This window comes from Solanum stenotomum, chromosome 3 (assembly GCF_019186545.1).
Source record: "Solanum stenotomum isolate F172 chromosome 3, ASM1918654v1, whole genome shotgun sequence".
Taxonomy (NCBI): Eukaryota; Viridiplantae; Streptophyta; class Magnoliopsida; order Solanales; family Solanaceae; genus Solanum; species Solanum stenotomum.
Window position 1 is genome coordinate 62,313,128 of NC_064284.1, and position 10,427 is coordinate 62,323,554.

Consider the following 10,427-nt stretch of genomic DNA (forward strand, 5'->3'; position numbering starts at 1 on the left):
ACCAACCCATAAACTTATCCTCCCCTTCCAAAACCAAATGTTAGCAATCCCCAAACTTTCACCCATTACCAAAATTAGCATACCAACCTCTAGATTTTCCCCCAAATTACCAAGTCACTCAAAATACCCAGAATTCCTTCATTGCTCCACCATTGCCTCAAAAGACTACTTTTCAAATTCCAATTCCAAATGAACCCTATGTCAACTGTTCCGAGCTTGATCACTATGAAGAACATGAGAGAGAGTGGAGGTCAAAGGAATAGACAGCCAAGCTGAATATGAAAGAAGAGATCAGGAAATCCGTGAATGAGCTGCACTATATTCCTGAAGTCGATGGGTTGAGTTATGAGGATCTGTGCATTCATCCGAATCTGGACCTCCCGAAAGAGTTTAAAGTGCCAAAATTTGACACTTTCATAGGAACATGGAATCAATTGGCGCACCTGAGAGCCTACTGTGACCAACTCGTAGGAGTTGGCAGGGATGAAGCCTTGTTAATGCGACTTTTTGGCCGAAGTTTAAGTGGGGAAGCGTTGGAATGGTTTACCTTTCATGAGATAAATAAATGGTCTAGCTCGAATGTATTAGCTAAGGATTTTGTCTAACGGTTCGCCTACAATGTGGATATAGTTCCTGATCGCTATTCTTTGGAGAGAATTAAGCGGAAATTCACTTAAAGTTATCGTGAATATGAGTATAGGTGGAGGAAAGAGGTCGCCCGGGTTCGACCCTCTATGTCTGAGAAGGAGATCGTTGAAGTGTTCATACGCATTCAAGAGCCAGAGTATTATGATAGGATAATGTTGCTCATTGGAGAAAAATTTGTGGAGATAGTCAAGGTATGTGGGGCTATCGAAGATGGGCTTAAAATCAGAAAGATTTCTCGCATTGCCGCCCCAACCGAATCTTCAGGATTGTTGAAAAATAAGAGAAAAGATGTGTCTTCTATTTCCTGGGTATCTGATGGAAAAGGACACTTCATAAAATCCTCACCTTACAAAGGTTATCCTCAAGCTCCACAAAATTCATATCCAGCTTGTTATACCCAATCGGGTTATCAAACTCCAGCACCGAGTTACCAAATCCCATCTCCCAATTACCAAACTTCACCACATAGTTACCAAACTCCACCTCCACATTACCAAAATACCCATACATATCATTAAGCTCCATCAGTTAATTGCTCAAATATCCAATCAAGTTACCAAAATTCACCCCCATACTACCAAAGTACCCCTCCTAGCTACCGAGCTCCACAGTACCCAAATTTCCAAACGCAAGCACCAACTTATCAAAATCCTCCAAACTACCGTCAAGTACCTCTAAATAAGTACAATCCTCCTCGCCCAAATCTTGAGAAGAAACCTTCTAGAGTCTTTACTCCTTTGGTTGATAGCCGAACATAACTTTTTGAGAGATTGAAATCAGCTATCCTAATACAGACAATTGATCCAAAAAATATCAATGTCAACTTCAAGTTTTATAGACCCGATCTTCACTGTGCTAACCATTCAGGAGGTGTTGGGCATATTACTGAGGATTGAATAAACATGAAGCATAAAATTCAAGACTTGATAGATCAAAAGGTCATCACTCTTCATACTACCACTCATAATGTCAATAGTAACCCCATGCCGAATCATGGAGGGGTGACTATTAATATGGTTGAAGTCGAAGAAGATTTGAATGTGAAAAAGTTATAATCTCAGTCAACTTTGAAAAGCTTGAGAATGTTGTAGCCTCTCCAACCAAAAGAGAGAAATTCAAATTTCTGATCATGGCACTCCATCAAGCTTTTCCTTTAGTGCCGAATGAGTGTCAGAACAAGCAAAAGATCGATCAAACTTTTCAGAAATCATTGTCTCACTTATATTAGTTTTTTCCAATGCAAATTGGTGTAGGGGAAGGAACCAAAAATTTGATCAAAAAAGGTGAAATTGTGCTTGAAGAGATGATAAAGACACCACTCATACTAGACAGTGAGCCAAAGGAGAAAATGCCTAACTGGACATCCATTCCGCTCTCGATTCCTCGCTCGTCTTGGTAGACATAGAAAATTTTATATGTTATTTCTAAAAGTTGGTGGTATTTTGAATGAGGCTCGAGACCCATCATTTACTCTATTTTTCCCTCACTATGTTTTAATCTCCATCCTGATGTTTTCAAAATGCAAAATGATTTATCATCATGGCAGAAGTTCTTATTTTCTTATTTCAAACGAAAACCTCATTTATTACGAAAATTTGCTTTACTTGTTTTATATTTATCTAACAACATCTGTCTATGATTTCAGTGAAAATCTTTTCAAATCTGTCAATATCATGTCATGTCACAAGTTGAATGAACAAAATGGGGTAGATGCGGAGGAATTTGAGGACTACAACGAGGAGATCATGATACCCAAACACCTGGTTGAGGAGTTCAGACAGTTCGAAAGTCACGATAAGTCGAATTCAGAAGAGATCAAAATAGTGAATCAGGAAAATGATGAACACATCAAAGAAATCAAAATTGGTGCCTATTTGACAAAAACGCAAGAAAGAGAACTCATCAATTTGCTTAGAGAACACATAGATACATTTGTTTGATGACATCACATGGTTGAGCATGAACATTGGATATCACAAGTCATCAATCTAGTTAAATGTTGTCGAAACATATCATGTTTGAATACTCGATTTCTATCTTTTCCTTGTAATAGCCTTTATTTCCTTGTAATAGTTTATTCTTAGAATTTATCCCTTTATAATGTACTATGTCTGACCTGAATTCACAAGAATGAGATACGTAGGCGGCCTATAGCGGCCTCGGTCACCCCTTTATCCCTTTTAATGTGTTTTCTTTTTTTACTTGAACTACGTTCGACCTGAATTCTCAAGAATGAGATATGTAAGCGGCCTATGTCGGCCTCGATCTGTTTCTTTGTAATTTTTCCTATTTTGTAGATCCTCGAGAGGGGAACTACGTTTGACTTGAATTCTCAAGAATTAGAAACGTAGGCGCCATAATGTCTCAGTCATATCTCCCTAAGATTTCTATTTTTATTTACAATAGAAACTGGGACAAAAATTTTGAGAGGGACTAAAAAGTTCTTAAGAAAAGGATCTCTCCAATAAGTTGAGACTGAAGATGCATTGAGATACTCCAAGACATCTAACTAGGACAGAAATTTTTTGGATGGCCTCAAAAATTTCTTCAAACATCACTAGAAGTTTGTAGTCCATTTTGAATATTTCAAGCATGATTAGAAGTTTAAAACTAACTTCAAATGATCTCTGGCATTGTTAAAGTTCATAGTCAACTTCGACAATCTCCCGCATCGTTGGATTTCAGGGTCAACTAGAAAACTTCCCGAATATAGTAGATTTCGGGAGAACCATGACTGAAATTTCCCAAGCTTTAAGGATTTTAAATTCTCCAGAACAAGCTATCGGACATACCAAAGTTTTGAACCAAGGATGTTCATTTAAGTTTGACGTGACATGACACTTGACAGTGACCTTTTTCAATTATAGCTTTTTGAAAACCTTTTTCTTAAAGATTTTATCTATACGTTTCAAATGTTTTTGCATAAAATATTTTTTCTTGTTTATCGAGAAGCAAGAGATCAGAACGATCAACTAAAGATAGCAAGAAAATGAGCAAGCGATTGAAGAAGTCAACACAGATCAGTTTGTTTTTAAAAACTAACAATTTATTCTGTTAATGCATGACTATAAGATTGCCTCAAGTTCATCATATTCCTCCATTCAACGAACATGGAGAAGTCAAAAGGGCGAGGATCTCCCAAAAATTGACAATTTTTCTATGGATACAGGAAAGTCATTGAAGTTTTTCAGAAGAAAAAGAAAGAGTTCAAAATACGATCAACAACACCTCGTTTAAATTCCCAGTAAAGCATAAGTCACAACGAAAACAAAGTGTTCAAAATGGGAACAAGTGAAAGCGTCACTTTCAACATATACAAGCATTTTTTATGACACGAGATTACATTTTTCAGCATTAAGAACGTTTGAAGAATATTCACGAATTTCATCAATATCAAACGCGATAATGTGAAATGTCGAGAGAAACATCATATTTATCACCCAGATGGACATTCCTAGAGTATCATCAAATAAGATAATATCATCACCCATAGGGACATCATCGTTATTTTATCAATGTGATATCATCATCTTACCGACGGATCTTCGTTATCATTTTTCTATCAATGGATCAACATTATCCTACTGACGAATCTTCATTATCATTATCCAACTAATGGATCAACATTTTCCTATCAATGGATCAACATCATCCTATCAATAGATCAACATCATCCTATCGACGGATCTTCATTATCATTATCCTACCAATGGATTAGCATTATCCTACTAATGGATCAACATCATCCTATCAATGGATCTACATCATCCTACCGACGGATCTTCATTATCATTATCCTACCAATGGATCAGCATTATCTTACCAATGGATCCCAACATTATCCTAACAGCAGGTTCTTTATTATCATCACCCAACCGACGGATCTTCATTATTATTATCCTACCAATGGATCAGCATTATCCTACCAATGTATCATCAACATTATCCTACCAACTGTTCTTTATTATCTTCACTCTACCAATGGATCTTTATCAGCATTATCCTATCAATAGATCATTATCAATCATTATTTTATCGATAGAGCATTATCATTCTATCGATGGGACATCATCATCCTACTAATAGATTATCATCATCCTATCAATGAAGCATTATTATCCTACCAACGAAGCAGTAGCATCATAATCATCATCATATCAATGGAGTAGTATCATAATGATGTGCTTATTGGTTGACTCAGGTATCATGTCGATATAGGATATTATTGGTTGGCTTGAATACCACTCATGGTAGGGAAACATATGAAATGAATGTGTGATTGTAACTTGTGGGTTCAAGTGGTCTTATTCATTGTGCTATGTGATTATGCATGATTATTGTGCTATGAAATTATGCATGCTTGATGTGCTTGTTGGTTTGCTTGGGTATCACGTCAGTACATGATATTGTTGGTTGGTTAGGGTACCGCGCCTAGTATGATTATATACGGTTGACTCGAATACCACGTCTGATAGTTTGGTTTGAGTTTCGTAAGAGTACCAAGTTATGCTTGAGGTTCCATGAGAGGATCAATGTTTGTATTATGATCATGTGAGACATGTTTATGGCATTGGTTGATTCATGCATTGTTGTTTTGTGACATGTGACTGAGAATATAAGCGTGACTGATAATTGTTGTTATATTGTATATTGTTTTGTGTTACTATTTGGTAGAGAATTGTGTATATATGTATATTGCACTGGCCGTGTGATCCTATCAATACACGATGATTTGTATACTAATAGTGCACTTGTTTTTTTTCTTATTGAGTGCACCAAATCTTCCAGCAGATGATCCGAGACTTCAGTTGAGAGACACTTGATCCGAATTCAAAGGTGAGTTACATCTTTCGACTTGCAATGAGTTCTTCCTTGTTTCTTGTCCATATATTCGTACATAGACATTAATAATTAACTTTATGTTTAGTTTCTGGGTTGCATCCCCAATTGACTATTTTAAGTTTTATTATGATGACTTTCAAATCTCACGGGTTGCTTTTCGCATTTAGATGTTTTGGCTATTGGGTCGAGTTTATAGGGACCCAATTCTCTAGCTTACTAAACTGTTTCTTTATTTATGATGAACTTTGTCTCTTTAAATGGTGTTGCGTTGGTTTCGGGTTAGACTTTGGTTCTCCCACCATGTTGTTTAGTGTGATGTTAATCACGACGGTCAAAATTGTGACACAGTTTATAAATCGCCATTGTTATATTTAGAATAATTTAAGAATTGTTTTAAAATTATTTCATTAGGCTATTAGCTAGCAAAATTTTCATCTATAACTATTTTATAAACCTACTCCATTGTTTCCTGCTTCAGTATTTGTCAATGCAGCCATAGATGAGTGTTCATGTTTTTATTTATTATTTACAAGTTGAGACTTTCTTTAAAATTATATATATATTTTTTTATCATTTTCTTTATTTTATAGAACTTGATATTTTATAATGTCTTTTATTATTTTATGATTGAATATACTACTTTTGCATGACACATCTCATGTAGATACATATTTAAAGGCCTAATCCATTGGTGACCCCTTGAAGTTGGCACGAAGTTTCAGTTAGACACCTCAACTGGACAATGTTTATTTTAGACACCTCATGTACGGTATCGCTATATCATTTTGACACTCTTTTTCCAATCAACAAAAATATATGAAGTGTGTGTGTTACACTCGTGAATGACGTGTAAAGTGACAAATTAAACGATGACATTTGTCATTTGTGTCAAAAACAATTCTTAAACAATAAATTTTGAGTAAAAATAAAAAGTAACCAATGAATCAATGACATATGGATTTTTGCCCAAATAATTTTTTAAAAAAAAATTAGCCAATAAAATTCCCTCACCCACCCCCACCAGTCTTCTTCTCCAAACACCCCAGTCCATTTGCAAAAATACCCCCCCCCCCCCCCCCCCCCCCCCCCCCCCCCACACACACTCCCCCCCCCCCCCCCCCCCCCCCCCCCCCCCCCCAAGGCGATTTTCTTCTCCAAATACTTGCAAAAACATATGAGAAACATGCCAACCTACACATTGCTCCCTTATTAGTGTTTTTTTTTAAATATCTTTTTGTTTCTTTTTTCCCCTAATTAGAAGATTCACAAAAATAAAAATAAAAATTACTTCTATGTAAATATTCAATCCTTTTGGGAAAGAATCTCATAAATTAATTTACTAGTAAATCTTGAAATGGGTATATTTCTAAATTTCTAAAACAATTTCCATCATTTTTCAATTGTTTATGGTAACTATTTTGATTCACCATAGTTGGATGTTTAAGTTTCAGAAATGGTGGCTGAAAATGGGAAAGAAGAAGAGAAAAAATTTAAAAAGTCAACTAAAAAGGTTTTTCACATGCAGTCAATGAGTGTATTACACTCACTAAGCCATATGCAAAAATTGTTAAAATGACACAACGATACCCTACATGAGGTGTCTAATATGAACACAACCCAGTTAAGGTGTCTAAGTGAAATTTTGTGCCAAATTTAAGAGGCTACCGATAGATTAGGCCTTAATATTTAAAAGTTCACTATTGCAAAGCTAGTTATCTACTAGAGTTGCTTAAATGCAGATTGTAAAACTACATTAACAAATATGGGAGGAGACTAGAATTTGTATTTTTCACACCCGCTTAGAGATTGATTCACTTCGCTCCATTCCGCATAGCCTTAAATTCGCCCCGCCCCGTCCAATATATTGTCATCCCTAAACTCCTTAATCCTCTTAGAAGCTTAAAAAATAGGGGTTATTTTCTTAGGACTTTTGAAGCATTGACCAAGCACAACGAACTACTTCTAATGTTGGTAAAAATGCATTTTAAATTGTTTAGTTAAACACAAACATATACTTTCAAAAGTACTTTATTTCTAAGAGCACTTGGACAAAAGAACGCTTTCAAAATAAACATATTTTGAAGTTTTATCAAACAAGCTACTCTGATCAAGTGTGAAGTTTAAAAATGAGTTATCTATCTATATATAAAAGGAGAAGAAAAAATGACGCATGTCAACACCACAAATTTTCAGTATTTTAAATAACTAATAATCAATAATAAATCTATCTATATATAAAAGGAGAAGAAAAAATGGCACATGTCAACACCACAAATTTTTAGTATTTTAAATAATTAATAATCAATAATAATTAAATAAATAAATATAGACATATGTCAATAATTAGAATTAGAACGACACATGTCAGCACCACATAAAGTAGAATTTTTAAATAATTAAAATTTATTAATTACATGTAATAGGATTAAATAATAAAATCCAACTTTTTGTAATTATCTTAAATTCGAAATTAAAATATTAAATTTATTTATTAAAAGATTACTTAAAATTAACGTGATATAATCATTTTATAATTTTCAAAATTTATATAAGATAATAACTAAAAAATTTAACTATCTAAATCTGAAAAACGAAAAATAAACATTGCAAAACATGAGTGTGATTATTAATTTTCAAATTTAAAAAAAAAAACAAAAATTGCTCCAGGTTAGTCAGTGGATAATTTTAAGGAACAATTCAATTAGTGGATAATTTTAAGGAATAATTTCAAATTTTAAATTATTATAAAATAAAAATTACAAACTTAACTAATAATAATATTAGTATTAATATTTTTTCAGAAATGTTCCAAATGAGAGTCACACATAAAATTCTTTTCCCGGTATCAATTTTCAAAATAAAATTCCCCCAGAAAAATTCGAAAATATTAAAAATATACAAAAACTATATTTTTTTATTTTTTTATTTTTAATTTGAATTGATCCTAATCCTTATCTGATTGATGATTTTAGAATTTCAAATTGATGACAACTTCTTATCAACGATTTATTAACTTCTCATAATGAATTATCCTATAAATAAACTACCCCACTTCTTCTAAACCAACCCCACCCACTTCTTATCCTTTTGTTCTATTTTTTTTCCCCATTAATCAACAGGGAAAGAAATATTTTGAGATGCATACACTTACTTTGTTTTCGTTGTCTTCTTGAATTTATTTTTCATATTGAAAAAATCTATGATAGTTCAAATTATGAGTTTTTTGATATAATATAGTATCATGATTATCTATATGATTAGTTTTCTCTTATATATATATCAAAGTAAGACAAATCCAAGGAGGGATCAATCCTCCATTAGTGAAGGAGATTTTCTATATATGTCAATATTCAATCAAAGAGTACAATTCTATATATGTCAATATCTAATCCAAGAATACAATAGTGGTACAATTATTGGTCTGATGAAACTACCGGTAATTTATGCTTCTTTGAAAGAATTCTTTTCACGAAAAACTTACTTTTTATATTACAAATATTTTGAAATTCTAAAATGTTATGTTTCAGATGGGATGTTATTAGCAATGAAGAAGATAAAACAAGGATATTGATGTCGGGGCCATAAATTCTATGTCAGGAAAGGAAAAAATTAAATATATACTAGGAGAAATATTTATATAAAATAATTTAGTGAGGAAATACTTAAATTAAAATCAGAAAAGGAACAAAAAAAATATTAATAACTAAGTAATAAACAAAATTAATTTAAAATCTGGAATTAAAAATTTAAAACAATTTAAATCTTAAAATCTGTTTAAAGGAGAAGAATATTTATGCACGATGGAGTTTTTTAAAACATAATTCATATTCAATTAACAAAGTTAATTTATAATCTGTAATTTAAAATATTTTAAATCTGCAAAGCTTTTTAAATCTAAAAATATTTTCATTTTAAATAACAGAAAAAGAAGAAGATAACTTTACCCTTTTTTTTAAAAAAAAAAAAAATCTTCCCACGTTTAAAAAATAAGACGAATCTCTTCTTCTTATACTCTTATATATTTTTGTATCTATTGTTTTTAATTTTTATCGACTTTTAATAATTATATTATACCATCAGATTTTTGCTCGATGTTGAGATAAAGAAAAAATAGGAGTAAGTGGCACATGAAAGTGAAAAACATCCTTTGAGTTTATGTATCATGGTGAAAAATTTAGAGAATTAGAAAAATAAAAGTAAGTTTTGATTCATTTGATATTTGGTATATTAGAAAGATAAAGTATAATGAATATTTTATTTAAGTTGAATATCCGAATAAATAAGTATAATGCCTCTGATTATGATCCGTTAGCATCTCTGAAATAGTTGAAGTTGTTACAAAAAATAATAGTATTGCATAGATTTGGCCAAGAATGACGTTCATATTATTATTATTATTTTTAGTTTTCTGAGTGAAAGTTGGGAGGTTTAAATAAAAAGATTTTTCAATTAAATTTGTGTTTTCTTAAGAGTATTATACTAATTATCATTCAAATAAAAAAATAAATATTAAATATTAATTAAAAATCTACATGCATATGCATCACAAAAAACCACGTGTCATTTTAGGATAAAATTATTTGTCATTGTAATTTTAAGTTATTGGTATTATTAAGTGCATAATACGTTTTATTTTTTTTAAGTATAAAATTATCACATTTTAAATTATCCGCGCAACGCGTGGGCACGTATACTAGTATATATATATATATATATATATACTAGTTTTTTGACACGTGTGTTGCACGTGATTATCAATTCCAAAAATATATGTTATAATAAATAGTATTGCTTATTTAAGCGAAGATTTTAAAAATAAGCTTAGCAAAAAATATAATTGCAGATTCTTTTGTGAATGTTCAATGTGGATCGTCATATATATATCTCTTATTCACGCAAACCTATGAAGATGGTCAATGGAAATTTTTATTAGTTAA